The following is a 17,057-nucleotide window of genomic DNA, read 5'->3' on the forward strand; positions in this document are numbered from 1 at the left end:
GAGGTGCAAAACAGAAAAACGAATTAACCTTTCATTTAAACATTAAATAATACTTTAGATTAAGTTCTTCTTTTAAATAAGAAAAAAGCTTTGGGGGTATCTACAGATAAATATTAAGCCTGACAAAGTACTTAACGTCTAATATATTGCTTTCCTGCAATGTTAACTATGTTGAAGCACTTATTTTAACTACATATGAATTATACTCTTATGTATGTAGATAGTATAAGAAATGTGCAGAATATGACAGTTTAATGGTGGAGGTACATATTGATAGATGTCTTGTAATGCACTGTTGAGGAACCTGTGACCCAAGATTTTCATTCATTGCATACACCGAAGTTATGTATATGATATGTCAATAAACCTTTGAAAATCTTGAAATCTTGAAAGGGATATGCAAAGTAGCCATAATATACAGTCTTTAATTAACTATTAGTAGAGAATAACGAGTAATGAATATACTTTATTACTCGTTTCCATTCATATCAATTGCAGATAAATGTTTAGTCTTCTCAAGCACCAACTATCAAATATCTCTCCTGATTGTTGGCACTTGACAATCACCTTCCCTGAATTTTACTCTGATTTAAGGGTTGTTTATATTTCACATCATTAATCAGAATCTGCAAACGTTCAGTAGAGACGTCCGATAGAACATTTTGCGAAACACAATAGTCAGCATGTGTATTTCTTGGGGGGCGTTCGATTACAGTTTTGGATAGTCTGGCGTGGTTTCGTTCCATTTCAAACAGCTGTTTGATGCTCGGCGTAACCTTGGCGCACTGCCACTCCAACATCCAATCCCAGAGCTTGAAGATTAATCACGTGGACTGTAGTCCTAAATGATAGCTGGGGATTATGGGTAGTGTAGTGTCTTCGGCCATCCTAAACTCCTAGAGGCCTACGTCTGTTTCCGGTTATTTTTATTTTGAAATTCAGTTCCTGACCGACGCCAAAAAAGCCTGAGATTATGGAAATAAACCAATAAATAAAAACAAGGATAATTGTGTGTTATTGTTGAGTAAATAACAGTGTGTTATTTTGAAAAGAATAACAAATTAGAAGGAAAAAAATATTTAAAAAATACAGATTTCAGTATTCTGAGGCTCTGAGCCCCATTTATTTTCCTCACAGACGGCAACAAAAGTCAGAGATTATACGATTTAAAATAAAAACAATAATTGTGGCTTGATATTGAGTAAGAACATGTTTTTATGAACCACACAGCTTCCGGTCTTCCTATAACACGTAATGCCGTGAGACTACCAATATAAATACATTGCTTTTAAAATTGTAACACGAAAAAAAGGGGAAAATCGTGTTGGTGAACACGAATCCATAGATTAAAAATCGTGTTGGTGAACACGAAATGCCATGAGACTGGGTTGTATATTTGATGAAAACATTTAAATATTAAGAGTACATACAAAATATGATATAAATATAGAATAAAAAATATCAAGAAGATACTGTAAGTGATCTCTACAATAAAACAGTTTAGTGCCTGATAGGAGGATGTGCAAAACAGACAAACTAATAAGGCTTTATTTAAACATTAAAGAATACTTTAGGTTAACGTCTTCTTTAAAATAAGAAAAACACTTTGGAGGTATCTGATAAATATTAAGCCTGACAAAGTACTTAACATCTAATATATTGCATGGTTTGTTTTGGAACTTGACAATCAACTTTCCTGCAATGTTAACTATGTTGAAGCACTTATTTTAACTGATATTATACATATTAATTATACTCTTATAAGATGTATGTAGATAGAATAAGAAATGTCTATAGATGTCTTGTAATGCACTGTTGAGGAACCTGTGACCCAAGTTTGTCATGCATTGCATAACTGCACCGTAGTTGTGTATATGATATGTCAATAAACCTTAGAAAATATTGAAATCTTGAAAGGGATGTGCAAAATAGCAATTATATACAGCTTTTAATGAACTATTAGTAGAGAATAACGAGTAATGAATATACTTTATAGAGATCTGCAGATAAATATCTAGTCTTCTCAAGCACCAACTATCAAATACTGTATCTCTCCTGATTGTTGGCACTTGACAATCACCTTTACCCCCAATTTTACTCAGGTGTAACTAAAGTCTGCTTTAAGGGTTGTTTATATTTCACATCATTAATCCAAATCTGTAACTAAAGTAAACGTAGTGGAGTAAAAATACCAGGTTAACCTTAAAGAAAGCCCTCAGGATTATAAAAGACCCCCATCACCCCAGCCACAAAGTGTTCTGTCTGCTGCCGTCTGGCACAACAGCCGCATTCTAGGAAAGGATGTGGCTGTTGTGGAGGACTACAAGTACCGATTGATACAGTGGTGTACTGAAGCCATTAAGGAGGCTGTTGTTGAATTGCAAGCTGTTTTTAACATTATTCAGACTCAGCTTTCTGAACTAAAGTTTCTTTTAAATGTTGATAAAACCAAGGTAATGCTCTTTTCAAAAGCTAAAAAGACACCAGAGCCTGTTTTATATATTGTTACTATGCAAGGAAAAGTACTTGAAGTGGTTACCTGTTACAAATACCTTGGTATCTGGCTTGATGATTGTCTCACTTTTAAACGTCATGTCAATAACCTGCTTAAAAAGCTGAGGGTTAAGCTAGGTTTCTTCTACAGGAACAAGTCCTGTTTCTCGCTTGAGGCCAAGAAAAGGCTAGTCACTCTGACATTCGATTACTGTTTTGAATAGTGTGCAGTCGATGGGTTTCATTCAAGCGGCAAACTCTGGGGAACAGCCGGGAGGCCAATACGGAAGTGCAACACACTGCAGTTCATACATGGGCCGCTAGGGAATGACTGCTGAAAGGAGCAATTTCCATAGACCCCCATGTTAAAATGCCCAACTTTACAGTAGAAAAAAACATATTTCTACCCATGGATGCAATAAATATTATTATCGATATAGTTAGATTCCACCTTCATGATTATGGATCTGTGAGTGAATTGTTTTCTAACACGACCCTTTTATTTATATTAGGTCTTAACGTTTTTGCATAAATTAGGGTGTGGTCACATTGAGTGACGGCTCTGTGATGTGACTGCTGCTAATAGCTTCTTGTCTCTCTGCTAGCTGCTCCGTGAAGCTACAGGCACTCTGGCTGTTCAGCTCATCCAGGGAACCGGCTTGCCCCCGGCCGTGTTTGTTTGTTCTTCATGCTTATATATCGGACTATTGTGACTCGCTCTGCGGTTGAAACAGACGGTGCATGAATGCGGTTTTGCGGTAAGTGAAATTCGAGTACTTATTTATGTGTTAATGATTTTAATCAGCTACGTAATTAATGTTAAGGCTTGGGTTAACGTGTAAGCGAGTGGTAGCTACATCGGTGCTAACGATGCTAATAGTAGCCTCCAAGTTAAAATCATAGACTATATATAAAGGTTAAAACGAAATAGACAAGTGTTAAGCGTTAAGTGGGATAATACTGTTGAACAAACGGCTTCTGTTTGAGGTTGATAAAATAAGGTCATCCTTGTGACTTAGAGAGATGATTATTATGTAGGTAGGAACTGTGCATCAATAAGGTTAATTTAAATTGGCTATACTCAAGTATGTAGACAAGCTAATGTCGAAGTAGTGTATGTGAAATCAACCTCACAATAAGATGTGTGTATATTACAATTATTAATGTCATATTTCAAGATGATTACTTTGATACAGACAATATGGTTGGTTGAGCTGGAGTTCATTATTGAGCTTACACGTTAAAATCTGAAGAACAAACCTAAACCTTGTTCTTTTTATGAATTGTCTTACCAAATTGGTATCAAATAAACAGTAAGCATTGGTAACACAACTTCCAAAGTTACAGTAGAATAAAAAAGGACCCTGACTCGGACAATACACAATCAAACATGTTCAACAGAAGAGAATCAGTTATATTGTTTGTACAAATGGTACTTTACATATATATCTGTTTGTTTAAGGTGTCCAGGTGATGGAGACAGGCTGGACCAGAGAGTGAGAGACAGAACTGGACTCCTCACAGCAGTGAACTTCAGCACAGGTAAGACTCTTTTTTTCATACTGTACAAAGAATCAAGAAAGATATTGGTTTAAATAAATGAAGTATTGACTTTAATACACTGATATACATTCCATGAAAAAATACTAGATCACCTACACATCAGTTAAGTTGAGGGTTTTTTCCATGCAAAAAGTTACATTTAGATGTCAACAAGCAATGTGATTTTGTCAGCTTTCTAATTTAATGTATTGAAGGCAAAGATATTTAACACATAGTGAGAACTGCTAGTATTTATCTCCCAATATTGTCTGTAAAAAACGTGGTAAAACTTATTTTTTCAGTGAGACAACAGAGCAAGCTTCTACAGTAGCACTACGTTTTGATAACAGTTAAATATTATTTTGATAACATATATTTCAATGTTGATGAACTTCATACTGTTCATTCATAATCTGATTGTCTTTGTCGCTCACTGTTGAAATAAAAAAAAAACATTACAATTACAAAATAATTATATCTACAGCCCCTAAACACACAAACACACAACTTTCATAAATAAGCCACTTGTTCTGCAATAATATGTTTTATGTTTCCTGTATTTTTTGTTAGGAAAGGACATGCCTGAAAGACAGCATTTTCTCCTTCTCTGAGGGTCAAGAAGAACATCCAAGAGGAAAATTAAAAGCTGATGCTATGAGATTTTAAGACCAGTACACTAAGAAACTTACTTTTATTGTAAAAACAGTCAGCTGATCGAATGCACCTATTTCCACATCTACACTCCATCAGCTGATTATTTCTATTTGCCTCGCTTTATGAGCTTCACATCACATGTGCCTTGTACCGCAGAGTTTGCAACGTCACAAATAAATAGGGCCAATCTTCAGTCAGATGTGAATGTGTAATCTAACATTTTCAGTAAGAATAATGGACAAAAGGAGTGCAAATACAAATACAATTTATTGAAATGTGAACCAAAAGTTAATCAAATGTTTTAAATAAAAAGCACATATGGACAGAAGGTTTAAAACTATTAAAGTAAACACATTTGGTCAAATAAAGTGACAGACTAGGCCTGTGCAGTTGGTATCAGCTTTGCCCAGCATGGGCTCCTCCATCAGGCCTCCTCACAGAGGAAAGACCCTCAGTCCTCTCCAAACCAACAGACAGGACGTCCATCACACGGAGGTTTCTCCCTGAAGTCTCTGCAGCTTTCTGGACACCATGCTGTCTCAATCCGTCCACACTGAATATGAGAGGGGGAAAATGAAAATAATAAATGCTTTAGAGTTTAGACAATAAGATATATAAAGTTGACTGTTGAGTTGCTCAGTTTTTTTAGATTGTCAATACTATTACTGTATAACTAATATATCAGGTTAAGAGGCACATTCAAATAAAGATTGGTCTTTAAATACATGTTGTCTTTTGAATTGTTATTCTAAAGTCAAGGATCTAGAACTGGTACTTAGTTTTAATGATACAGTCTGGTTATTATGCTGTTTGGAGGAGGCCTCACAGGTAAGAACTACCTACTATGAAATGTACCTTAGCTTGACTTAAATGTATTAAACATATAGTTAAGTGATATCAAAATATAAATAACTAATGTCATGCAAACATATTAATATTTGCTTGATTCCAGTGTTGAATTTAGCACAATTGCATACAAACGTTAAGGGATTTTAAGATTCTGAAGTATTATGCTAAAAACTCATTAACTTAGATTAGTATTTATAGTTTTGCTGAATAGTTTCATGTCTGCTTACCTTAGAAACGTAAAATGCCACGGCAGTGTGCAGATGGGGAGCATGTTAGCTTAGCTTGGTAGCTTCAGCTAGCTCTGGAGCTTGCAGCTCGGTGGCAGCATGTCCCGCCTCGGCTCCGCCTATTTGTCCTTATAGAGAGGCGAAGTCCCTCCCCTTCCGGGAGCCTCCATCAGAGTCCCGCATCGGGTCGGGTACCCGCGGGTACCCGACGGGTGACCCGCAAAAAAGGTGATTCGCGGGTGGTATTTTTTCAAACACTTTTTTCCGGGTTCGGTTCTGGGTAAAACAAAGATGATGGGGGTCGGGTCGCGGGTGTTGCATAATAAATATATTTAAATAATAATAATTTAGTTTAATGTTTAAATCCTCAGACCTCTCCCCCGCGGGACCGTGCATAATCATAACCTCTGCAGCGCATCAATCTGCTTCTGAGCGCGCCACATTCTGAATGGCTGAGGTGAAGCTCTCTAGCGGAGAATACAGCATTTTCCAACACTTCCTCAAGAGCGAAATCCAACGTCTGGGAGGCTTTTGGTGTCCTCCTAGATGGAGAGAATAACCAACATCCCACGCTTTTTGAGAGAAATATGCAACTGCGTGTGTTAATAATTACACGTTTTCACTGCTCATATATATATATGCGGGTTCGGGTCGGGTTGCGGATCCTGTGCCGACGGGCCGGGTCGGGTTGCGGAACTAATTGGTAATATGTGCGGGTAGCGGGGCGGGTTCGGTATTGCACGTCGCGGGTGCGGGGCGGGAGCGGGTCTTGAAAATCAGACCCGTGCAGGACTCTGGCCTCCATGGGACCCCGGAAGCGGAAAATTATACATTGAAGTCAATAGAGAGCCGCAGTGACGCGTCGTAAAACCCGGAAGTAAGTTAGCATTTTTAGCACTTCCGGTTCCTTCCTCAAAAAGCAATGCATTTTTTCCATAGGGTTTTGGAAAATAGCTCGAAATAAGGTCTGTGGTTGACACAAGTTTAAGAGGTAATTGACGTTTTGTTCTACGACATTAAATACATCAGCAGTGACCCCACTGGGGATTTTTGAAGAGTTTACGTGTCTGAAAAACGATGGTTGTTACCAGTGGTGTAGTCTACTTTTTTGTAGTGGGTATACTGTAATAATTGTATTCATCCTGTCTCGAAGCAACACCTCATGAACACCATCACACTTACTAATGCATATACTAGTCTTGAGACTGGTTATGTGTTATCAACATGTCAATGTATTATAAGCATTTTTATGTGACTTTTAACAGCCAGAGACATTAACAATAAAAAAATAAAAGAATGAACAATGATGGAAAAAGCCCACTTATCTTCTAGGGTTGAACAATTAATCGACATTTTTATCAAAATCTCAATATGGCCTACTGCAAACACTGTCTCTGACACAGCTCTCACCAAATTTCCAACTAAATCCTGTCCACCCTTCTCCGTGAGCTCCTGGGCTATTTTGTGTGCTCTGGACGTCTCATGTCATCTAATCTTGTTTCTCAAAGAGGCCAGAGATGTTGATCTGCTTGAATCTGAGGACTGGATCTTAAAGTGCACCCACTCCTCAGACATAGACACTCGTTGTTCTGTGAGGACACCTGTTGATTTTGTAGCGCTGCAAAGAGCACAACCTGGAAATAAACAAAACCATGACTAATTAGCATAATACAAGTTTTTACCAATAATATCTGCAGAAAAGAGCCAAGATTTACTCAAAAGTATTTAATAAACTGCTTACAATATTTACATCATGGCTAACAAATGCATGAAAAGCAGATAAAAGGAGAAAAATGTTCCACTTTTTCAATAGCTAATTATTTGACAACTACTGATAACTAAGATATAGTAATATAATGGTGCAAATGTTTTAAATGCACTTTTAACATGACCATGAATTAACTTTCATTTGCATAGTCATTGACTTTATGAATTTCTGTTGTTTAGATCAGCTTTCCTTTGCATGTGTGCTGACATTTACCTAACTTTCTGTCCCTCCACTCTAACCAAGGATGCCTGTTCTTACATTCCAGCTACTGCTACGTTAATGATAACCATGCTAATTCCACTTACCGGGTAAATTTGCGGTAGCGCCGGGCTCGTTCTCTGTCACCTTTAGGACAGCCGCCTGACCTGGCTCTTCTTCTGTAGTGGTAATAGGGGAAAACTTCGGAAAACATTAAAATATTTTCGTCTGTTTTCGTTTCATGTTTGCTTCCTGTTTAGCGCTCCGCGAACTTGAATGATGGAAGGATCAAATTCTGATAACGTTAGAGAAACGTGGGGTTTGTCAGAGCCGAACAAAGTGTGTTGCTGTTGCTTAGCAACAGGCCAAAGGCGACGGAAGCCCCAGACGTCCAACAGTATTAACACAGAAGGGGGCGAAAGCGTGAAAGCGAAGTCACAAAATGATGTTGTTACGTATCATCGCTCATTTTTAAGAGGGCATACGGAAATCACTGGCATTTTCTAGTGGGTATACGGCGTATACCAGCGTATCACGTAGACTACACCACTGGTTGTTACCGAATGGCTGAATAGGACTACAGAAATTGTTGAGGCCGTTGTACGTCATTACGCCGAACACGTAAACACTCCCGCTAAGTTTGTTTTCCCCTGTGTATCTGTATATCTATATCTGACCATTAGAATCTGTATTTTTGAAATTGTCGTTTTTAACACCGTAGTTTTACAAATTATAGAATAATTAATTACCAGTGTTTTCCAATTTTACTCGGCAGTTCGTTTCGTTGGCTAACGTTAGCTAAAGCTAGCGCTACTAGTTAGCTACGCATGGTTTGTTGCTTTGCTCCGGGTTGCAGCCACAGGTCTTCGCATGAAACGTGCTTGTTCTATCGTTTCCTGGCCAATGTTTTCCAAAGGAGAGTCTGGATTTGTGCCATGAGGTAAGCTGACGTTACATTTTTGTCCATGTCACGGTGAAATGTAAATAATGGGTAGTGACTGTATCGCCGTTATAGAGATGGCGCTGCTGAAAAGACCGCAACACAAGTAAAGATAATGAATACATCCTATTAAAACCTGTGTGGCTTATATGATAAGTCTAATTAGTACAAGCAGCATAACGTTTCACCATGTAACTAAAGATTGTAGTCAGGGAAATCTGTTTGACATATTGAACTAATAACAAATCACCTCTGGCTGGCAGAGAACTCTCTGCTCCATAGCTTCTCTTGGACGTAAAATCACATGTACATTTTACATTTATATTCAATTTAATATTCCATCCCTCACATACTTTTGTATATATAATAACTTATATTTTGTTTTTCTTGTTATGCTGCTGCAACACAAACATTTCCCAAATTGGGATCAATACAGTAATATCTTATCTTAATTAATTAAGAAATATAACTATTATAATTAGTGTAGCAGCTGACACCTATTTTCAATATGGATTAATCTACCATTTATTTCTTTAGTTCAATTTTCATCTATAAAAATGTCAAAATAGTGAAAATGTTCACGAGACTTATCAAAGTGCAAGGTTATATCTTTAGATGTTTTGTTTTAGCCTATGTACTGTATGTCTTAATGCTCTTACAGTATATGTGACGGTGTGACTTCCATGAAACTATATTTTATATCTTCCCAACAGACGAGCTGACAGAAAACCTAACACTCGAACAACCACAACATTGCAAAGGCGAGTAAATGTAAATTAAAAACAATTCACAATTTTATTATTTCTTCTTCTTTCTTGCAGTGAGGTGAAGCTGACCTTGCACTTGGTGCCAGTAAGGATGTTCCTCACGCAGGCTGAATGTTTCTCCTTCCTTACTGACAAAGAAGCCCTTGATTTGCAATGCTTCACTAATTGTCATTTCCCTTGCTCCTTAGGGACACTTTACCTCAAGCACAGCGGAAGACCCTACCAGACCATCTGGAGATGCCCCCAACATTCCTGATTGGGAGAGCCACAAATCTGACTCATGGACCTGCATCTGAGTTGCAGTGGTGAATGCCCTGACGCCCTCACATTCATTCATAGTCCCCCACTGTACAGACAAAACACTATCAAGGGCCTGTTGTTGCCCTAGCACCCTGGCAATAAAGGAAGCAGTCACACGCTTTGACCTCAGGACAGCTCCAAAGTTGCTGGCAGTCAACCTTCCTTTCCTGAACAAATGCCAGTTTGGGCTGGTTCGGTGACCAGTGGTAGCCACCTGAATTGCCCTCTGTTGCTCTTCAGACAATGCCATGCTTGCCACAATTGCCTCAGGTCCCTGATGCCCAACAGATTTGATAATTTCAGGAACAGTAAGTGTTTCCAAGCTGAGGTGTTCCTCTTCTGGCTCGGGGGAGAGAAGCCAAGAAATTCCTGAGAACCTGCCCCCGGTGCCTGTCCCTCAGCCAGTCACGATCTTCGGAGGTAGGCTCTCTTGTCAGCGGGTTCAATTAGTTATTGGTTTCAACAGTCACATTAAAACAGTTAATAAATCAGCTTACTATCACCTAAAGAACATATCTAGGATTAAAAGACTAAAGTCACAGCAGGATTTGGAAAAACGTGTCCATGCTTTTATCTTCAGTAGACTGGACTACTGCAATGGTGTCTTCACAGGTCTCACTAAAAAATCTATTAGAAAGTTGCAGCTGATTCAGAACACCGCTGCTCGAGTCCTCACTAACACTAAGAAAGTGGATCACATCACTCCTGTTCTGAAGTCTTTACACTGGCTTCCTGTGTGTCAAAGAATATATTTCAAAAATACTGCTGCTGTTTATAAAGCACTGAATGGTTTAGGACCAAAATGCATTTCTGACCTCCTGCTAAATGATGAACCATCCAGATCTCTCAGGTCTTCAGGGACTGGTCAGCTTTCTGTCCCCAGAGTCAGAACTAAACATGGTAAAGCAGCGTACAGTTATTATGCTCCAAATATCTGGAACAAACTCCCAGAAACCTGCAGGTCCGCTGCAACTTACTACTTTTAAATCCAGGCTGAAAACTTTTCTTTTTGTCGCTGCTCTTAATTGAACTATTAATATCTTAGACTGCACTGTAACTTTTATCCATGTATTTTTTTGGTTATCTAGGCCCGTTTTGTTTAATGTATACCACGTTTATCTAGGCCCGTTTTGTTTTATGTATACATGTCACACTGTGGGAAACGATATTTCGATATTTCTGGATGTATAACACATGTAGAATTTTTGACAATAAAGCTGAATTTGACTTTCGCGTGCTTGCATATTTTAACAAAGCTTTTCATTTTAGCCACACTGAATTTAACTAGAAGTCATGGCTGTGTCAATTACCAGTCTGATATCGTTTTACAAAGATGACAAGAAGAGTGTAGATAGAGGAGAGAACCACTACAAGTCAGGACACGTTACAGTGCAGCCTAGATGAAGGTGTGCTTACCGGTGTTGTCAGGGCTAGCATGAGGGACAAGGTTTATAGTGTCGGTGAGTAGTGATAGCAAGAGTACCGTTAACCTTTTAAGACCGAGTTAATTTATTCACATTAATTCCCATCAACAAATCAATTTTATGTGTCACATGAAATCTTTATTAGGCAAGGCAAGTTTATTTATATAGCACTTTTCAACACAAGGCAATTCAAAGTGCTTTACAAAAAATGAAAGACATTAAGAAAATGGCATTTAAAATCAGTCATTAAAAAGAAAAGCTAATAAAATAAACATTAAAAGAAAAAATACATGGATAAAAGTTACAGTGCAGTCTAAGATATGAATAGTTCAATTAAGAGCAGCGACAAAAAGAAAAGTCTTCAGCCTGGATTTAAAGTAGTAAGTTGCAGCGGACCTGCAGGTTTCTGGGAGTTTGTTCCAGATATTTGGAGCATAATAACTGTACGCTGCTTTACCATGTTTAGTTCTGACTCTGGGGACAGAAAGCTGACCAGTCCCTGAAGACCTGAGAGATCTGGATGGTTCATCATTTAGCAGGAGGTCAGAAATGCATTTTGGTCCTAAACCATTCAGTGCTTTATAAACAGCAGCAGTATTTTTTAAATATATTCTTTGTCACACAGGAAGCCAGTGTAAAGACTTCAGAACAGGAGTGATGTGATCCACTTTCTTAGTGTTAGTGAGGACTCGAGCAGCGGTGTTCCGAATCAGCTGCAGCTTTCTAATAGATTTTTTAGTGAGACCTGTGAAGACACCATTGCAGTAGTCCAGTCTACTGAAGATAAAAGCATGGACACGTTTTTCCAAATCCTGCTGTGACTTTAGTCTTTTAATCCTAGATATGTTCTTTAGGTGATAGTAAGCTGATTTAGTAACTGTTTTAATGTGACTGTTGAAACCAATAACTAATTGAACCCGCTGACAAGAGAGCCTACCTCCGAAGATCGTGACTGTCTGAGGGACAGGCACCGGGGGCAGGTTCTCAGGAATTTCTTGGCTTTCTCCCCCGAGCCAGAAGAGGAACACCTCAGCTTGGAAACACTTACTGTTCCTGAAATTATCAAATCTGTTGGGCATCAGGGACCTGAGGCAATTGTGGCAAGCATGGCATTGTCTGAAGAGCAACAGAGGACAATTCAGGTGGCTACCACTGGTCAGCGAACCAGCCCAAACTGGCATTTGTTCAGGAAAGGAAGGTTGACTGCCAGCAACTTTGGAGCTGTCCTGAGGTCAAAGCGTGTGACTGCTTCCTTTATTGCCAGGGTGCTAGGGCAACAACAAGCCCTTGATGGTGTTTTGTCTGTACAGTGGGGGACTATGAATGAATATGAGGGCGTCAGGGCATTCACCACTGCAACTCAGATGCAGGTCCATGAGTCAGATTTGTGGCTCTCCCAATCAGGAATGTTGGGGGCATCTCCAGATGGTCTGGTAGGGTCTTCCGCTGTGCTTGAGGTAAAGTGTCCCTACGGAGCAAGGGAAATGACAATTAGTGAAGCATTGCAATTCAAGGGCTTCTTTGTCAGTAAGGAAGGAGAAACATTCAGCCTGCGTGAGGAACATCCTTACTGGCACCAAGTGCAAGGTCAGCTTCACCTCACTGCAAGAAAGAAGAAGAAATAATAAAATTGTGAATTGTTTTTAATTTACATTTACTCGCCTTTGCAATGTTGTGGTTGTTAGAGTGTTAGGTTTTCTGTCAGCTCGTCTGTTGGGAAGATATAAAATATAGTTTCATGGAAGTCACACCGTCACATATACTGTAAGAGCATTAAGACATACAGTACACAGGCTAAAACAAAACATCTAAAGATATAACCTTGCACTTTGATAAGTCTCGTGAACATTTTCACTATTTTGACATTTTTATAGATGAAAATTGAACTAAAGAAATAAATGGTAGATTAATCCATATTGAAAATAGGTGTCAGCTGCTACACTAATTATAATAGTTATATTTCTTAATTAATTAAGATAAGATATTACTGTATTGATCCCAATTTGGGAAATGTTTGTGTTGCAGCATCATAACAAGAAAAACAAAATATAAGTTATTATATATACAAAAGTATGTGAGGGATGGAATATTAAATTGAATATAAATGTAAAATGTACATGTGATTTTACGTCCAAGAGAAGCTATGGAGCAGAGAGTTCTCTGCCAGCCAGAGGTGATTTGTTATTAGTTCAATATGTCAAACTGATTTCCCTGACTACAATCTTTAGTTACATGGTGAAACGTTATGCTGCTTGTACTAATAAGACTTATCATATAAGCCACACAGGTTTTAATAGGATGTATTCATTATCTATACTTGTGTTGTGGTCTTTTCAGCAGCGCCATCTCTATAACGGCGATACAGTCACTACCCATTATTTACATTTCACCGTGACATGGACAAAAATGTAACGTCAGCTTACCTCATGGCACGAATCCAGACTCCTTTGGAAAACATTGGCCGGGAAACGATAGAACAAGCACGTTTCATGCGAAGACCTGTGGCTGCAACCCGGAGCAAAGCAACAAACCATTGCGTAGCTAACTAGTAGCGCTAGCTTTAGCTAACGTTAGCCAACGAAACGAACTGCCGAGTAAAATTGGAAAACACTGGTAATTAATTATTCTATCATTTGTAAAACTACGGTGTTAAAAACGACAATTTCAAAAATACAGATTCTAATGGTCAGATATAGATATACAGATACTAAAGATAGGCAGGTACTTGCTTTTAAGCAGAACACAGGGGAAAACAAACTTAGCGGGAGTGTTTACGTGTTCGGCGTAATGACGTACAACGGCCTCGACAATTTCTGTAGTCCTATTCAGCCATTCGGTAACAACCATTGTTTTTCAGACACGTAAACTCTTCAAAAATCCCCAGTGGGGTCACTGCTGATGTATTTAATGTCGTAGAACAAAACGTCAATCACCTCTTAAATTTGTGTCAACCACAGACCTTATTTCGAGCTATTTTCCAAAACCCTATGGAAAAAATGCATTGCTTTTTGAGGAAAGAACCGGAAGTGCTAAAAATGCTAACTTAATTCCGGGTTTTACGACGCGTCACTGCGGCTCTCTATGGAGAGAGAAAAGTTATCTTTTGATCCCGTTTGAATTGTACCACGAATGACACATATGATGTTTGTCAATCTTAAACAATCATTTCCATGTAAAAATAGTCACAGTTTGTCGTAAAACTGTTGAAATATAAGACTATGAAAAATACGCAACTAGAAAGACTACAAATCCCAAATGCATTCTGGGTCGCGTAAGTGATGTCATAGGCGATAATGCTCCAAGACTGGTTGCGACTCGCAAAGCAAAGAGGAAGAAGAAGACTGATTTATTCCCTCCAATAAATATAAGAGATTGCTCCAATAAATTCACTTTTACAAGATGCCTGTGTGCTTTGTACCAGGTTGTAATCACAAAAGAGATCATACAACTTGCTCGTTCTATCGCTTCCCATCTTATAAAAGGACCAGGAGTCGTTGGACCAAACATATCAGGTAATATACATGTTTTGCATGGAACATAGTCAAGTTAGCTACCTAGCTAGTAGCGAGCATGTTAGTTAGAAATACATTACATTACTTAGCCTTGTCATTTGTATTAGCCTTAACATGAAGTAAACCAAAATGTTAAACAGTAAGAGTAGTCATGATGGTAAGTATTTTGTGAAACATTTGAAGAGTAGGCTATCGCCCCCTCCACCAGGTGCTAAGGGGGCGGGAGGTAGGCTAACGCCACATTAGCATATTTTCTACTTAATGCTATCTGCACAAATGGTTAACATTGAACATTAAAAGATCAGGCAGTTCAGGGAGAGTCGAAGGAAGGAAGGCAGGCAGCTTTGCATGACATTCTTCTGGACATGTTTCATTGTGATGATAGTGAGAGTGAGTCAATCTGTTTGTTGGAAAGACATTAGTTGAGTGATTACTGAGAGAAAATTATTAAAAGAGATAATTATTCAGTGTTGTTACTTTAAAGTGTTGTTACTGACCTTTTTCTCTTTTATTTTCTTTACCTCACCTGTAACTGCTGAGACCCTGAGGAACATGCACACTGGACTGACCTGCTCTGGCAACCTGATTTCCACTGTACGTAATAGTATATTATTTATATACATCAAAGGCACAATGCACCCCCCAGAGAGACACATGTATTGAGTGTGATATTTTGCATAGGTCATGTGAAATCATCTTTACATACTAGAAAACTGTAGGAGCGGCAACTTGTTTTGAAATTGAATTTTTAATATCCGATAATAAAGTTGATCTGTTTTCTTTATTCTTCTCTCTTCCCAGCTCAATCTATCACCATTCTCTGTTCCTGCAGGTCCTGCTTGCTAATCAATATTCATATTTTTTTACACAATTACAAATAAAGTCAATGTATTGTATGACATGAAGTTGTGCTTCATTCTGAGTCAATAATAAATTCATTCTGCCTTCAACTGCAACATTATTGTGGACTGCACTAGACATGGGCGGTATCATTATTTTCATACCGTCATACCTTGCTGACATCATACCGTGGTATACGGTATATGACGGTATCAGTCCCAATTTAAGGGGTAATTTCTCCCCCAAAGATTGTTTTACTCACTATATCAACAGCCCCACCAAAAATATTTTCCACCAGCCGCCACTGACGGTATGACTTGGGTCGACTTGAGTGAAGTGGCGTTCGGCGGCAAATAGATGTTTCGAACGGTATATTATATGTTCGGTGTAAAATGCAGCCCGAGCCGGTAGACGCTCGCAAAGTGCCGCGACGTGCGCGTAAGTGCAAAACAAGGGCTTCATACATGACACATTGTGTAAATGGCACATTTTGAGATCGGATACAGGACGCGTTTGTAGATGTCCGACGTTGTTTCCATAGTGAGCTAAGTTAACAATATATCATCTTACATAAACATTTTCCGGGAGTAAATACTTGACTTATTGAATAAAGTTTGCTATATTCACTAACTAGTTTGGCAATATTATTCCGTGCATGTGTTAAAAACCTTATTTCCATTTGATTCATTGGATTACTCGCGTGAATGTTTAGCACGTAAATGCTTTCGTTTTTAAAACCGTCCGACCTCGACTACAAAACCATCAACCAGTTGCATAGGATTAAAAAATGTCAACACTCACTCACCCCGTCTTAAACATTCCCAAAGAAGTGCCTCTGTCTCTCGTTGTGCTGGATGAGAAATGCGTCCACTTTAGCACCTCTTGAGGCCACATCAGCTGGGTTGTTGGCACTGTCTACAAATCTCCATTGAATGGGTTTTGAAACCTTGCGAATTTCTGAGACTCTGTTGGCAACAAAGATTCTGAATCTGGAAGTTTCATTCTTGATATACTTTAGCACTGATGCACTGTCTGTCCAAAACACAGAATCTTGAAGATCTATGTGCAACTCTTTTCTCCACAAGACATCCAAGCGACTTGCCATTGTTGCAGCGATGAGTTCCATGCGAGGAATGGTAACAGACTTCAATGGGGCTACTCTAGCCTTTCCCATTACAAAAGCGCTATGTACGTGTGAGTTTTCATTATGGGACAGCAGATAAGTCCCTACGCCATAGCCATCCTCACTTGCGTCACTGAAATGGTGCAGCTGTGCTATGGTTAACTCTCCAAAGTCCAATGGCTTCAAGCATCTCATGATGTGGAAGTCTTCCAACAGGCAGAGTTCCTGAAGCCAACTTATCCACTCCTTAGCAACTGACTCAGGTATAATGTCATCCCAACTGAGCTCTCTCCTGCACAGATCCCTTAAGATTTTCTTTGCAGACAATACCACAGGACTCAAGACTCCTAAAGGATCAAAGATGGAGCTTACAGTTGAGAGAATTCCTCGTCTGGTGAGTGGTCGGTCCTTGATTACAAT

General features: G+C 38.8%; 1 protein-coding gene and 1 long non-coding RNA gene across 2 annotated transcripts in view; both read left to right on the top strand.

The window, feature by feature from the left end:
- The window catches only part of LOC307028837 (inactive dipeptidyl peptidase 10-like), a 500,108-nt gene that overhangs the window by 160,860 nt on the left and 322,191 nt on the right, over positions 1-17,057 (top strand). The gene's annotated exons all lie outside the window — the stretch shown is intronic.
- LOC307030381 lies at positions 3,116-5,404 on the top strand. The gene is made up of 3 exons (XR_013805642.1): positions 3,116-3,251; positions 3,956-4,035; positions 4,606-5,404. It is a non-coding gene; the product is annotated as an uncharacterized lncRNA (long non-coding RNA).

Source organism: Notothenia rossii, assembly GCF_949606895.1.
Source record: "Notothenia rossii genome assembly, chromosome: 2".
NCBI classification, from domain to species: domain Eukaryota; kingdom Metazoa; phylum Chordata; class Actinopteri; order Perciformes; family Nototheniidae; genus Notothenia; species Notothenia rossii.